The sequence below is a fragment of the Montipora foliosa genome, chromosome 1 (genome assembly GCF_036669935.1).
Source record: "Montipora foliosa isolate CH-2021 chromosome 1, ASM3666993v2, whole genome shotgun sequence".
Classification (NCBI taxonomy): domain Eukaryota; kingdom Metazoa; phylum Cnidaria; class Anthozoa; order Scleractinia; family Acroporidae; genus Montipora; species Montipora foliosa.
The window spans coordinates 26,112,176-26,114,675 of NC_090869.1; positions in this window are offsets into that span (position 1 = coordinate 26,112,176).

Here is a 2,500-nt window from a genome sequence, read left to right on the forward strand (position 1 = left end):
CCGATTTAAAAACAATGCGAGCGACATCCTAATTACTAGAGTACCAAAGAACGGTTAGAGTACCGACGAACGACTGGCGTCAGAAGCGAAACTGCGAGAAGCTCGCGAAAAGTGGAACTTAAGGGTCTCTCAAAAACGGACCGATTTTACCCTCAAATTCAATATTTGCCACACGCAAAATTGGAGGCATCTGAGTTGACAATTAACGTGGGCTTTCCACAGGCGCCCCAGACTCGGAGGGTAAAAAACTTGTAAGGCTTTGTATGGGAATCTCGACTTTCTCGCTTTTTGTATGATTATTTGCCTGATTGAATGCGATTTAAGCGACGTCTCAAATTCTCGGGTTGTCACTCGTACCTAAATAAAGGAAAGGCTAGAAAGTAATTTCTAGCTTACCTCACATCTCGCCGATAAAATCACTCTTCTCCGGCATCAGTCACGCTCAAATTCCAGCGATGGCCACACCGATAAATTAACTTCTCCTTGACCAAGTTTGAAGGTTGGACACGGCTGGTCAACCGTTTACAAGAGCCTCGATACGGTGACAGCAAATAAATGAACCGTTGACCAGCCGTGTCCAAATTCTTTGTACGCTCGTCAAGTGACTTTAAATAGTCTACTGATTCTGAAAGAAAAGGACACACGGCTCTCCAGTGGCCTGATTTGGCACAGGCAAAACAAACACCGGCAAATCGGGCTACCGCTTAAACGTAGTACAACGCACCTTGTAAGAGAATTGGGGAAGATGAGAGACAGAAAGCTGGGAGCTTCTAGTGGCATTTGTACCTGACGCTCTATATCAAAGCTGAGAATTAAAATCGCGCCACGCAGAACGCTTGGACGCCCGAGCTTCGGCTATGAATATTTTCCTCTTCATCTTTTTCGCCCTCGGCTAAATCGTGATGATTATATTCCAAGATTCAAGATTTATTATTGTGCACTATTTCAGAAAATACATACTGGACATAACAATTTAAAAATGAAAGAAGGAAAACGACTAATTATACACATAGTTAGTAGAGGGGAATGGTTTGGAAGCTCGGCAAACATCAAAGGAGCAAACAAAGATGCCAAGATTTAGGTTGGAAAGTCCACGACCGTGCACAATCTTGTTTTGCGCTCATACACTATGCATGAATTACGTAACCAACACGTTTCTATTGGCTAGTTCCTCAGTACAGAGTAAACAACTATCGTGTTTTGTGCACGGTCAAGGCCAAAAAAGAGAACAAAAACCTACAACAAAGAAATTTGTAGGGTTTCATAACCATTCCCCTCTATCAACTATGTTATACATGAGTGAGAAAAAGTGGAAAAGTGCGTAGTGGCCGTAGTAGCAAATGCTTTCGGGATGGCCACTAACAGAGGAATTAAATGAAAGGAAATATATCTATACATATATATATATATGGAAGAGAACTGGCAAAGTAGACAGTACTAATAAAAAAAATTAATAGTAATAAATTAGCAAATTGACAAATTTACATAAATATACAATATTATTTGCATCAACGAATTACGTCTATATAAGGAGTCTCACATTAAGTTCACCAAAAAAAAATAATACAATAATAATAAAGAAGGGAATATAATTATTATGTTTGGCTGTCCAAGAGGTAGCGCTTATACTGTTTAATAAATAAAGGAAAAGGTAAAGTTTTAATATTATATGGTATATTTTCCCAAATTCTAGAAGTTGTTGGTGTAAATCTAAGTCTGCATGTCTTCCATCCGTTGGGATACTTGTCAGCTAAATGGCACAAGTTTTGACGATCTTTCAGTAAGGCCATGTCTACGTCCAAACTCTCCTTGGCTTTAACAAGATCTGCGAGTTCAAACGCATTACCAGGGTCTTCCATCGATTGTAAAATGGATTTGCTCTTCTTTTAGAAGGATGGAGGCCATCTTTTTTGAGCCTCTTAAAAGGAAACTGAAGGCAACAAAATAAGCATCTTTTATTTCCATTTAGACCATGCACAATAATATTTTCAGCCTTTTTTTCTGGCATATCTGTCATTTTACCACCCAAAAAAGGTGTTTTTATTCCGATTATTGCGGCTCAGAATGGAGGAGTCAGCGGTCATTTTTGCAGCTAATGACGTATGATATGGGGAAGACATGCGAGAGCGCCCCATAAAGAAGCAGTGTTTTGACTCATGCTTGACGAAAATATTGAAAACAGCGAAGAAAATATCCACAGCAGCACTTGTTTCTCTTGGTTACGAAATCTCTGTTCTCCATATCATACGTCACAGCAGGTCGCTGGTTTAGTTTTTGAAGCCGCACTGAAAAGGCCGAAAAAGCGGGAAAAGCCCAACTTCGAACGTACTTTTCTCGCAAAACTGAAAACGAGAAAAAAAATAACCCCACAAACTTAACTTTACTTTTGTTAGGCCTTCCAAAAACAATGTTGGAAAAATAGCTGATTTTGGCCTTCAGTTCTCCTTTTATTTCTGCCATTTGCTCGGCGGCAATTGAATCGATTGAACTTTTCAACTCC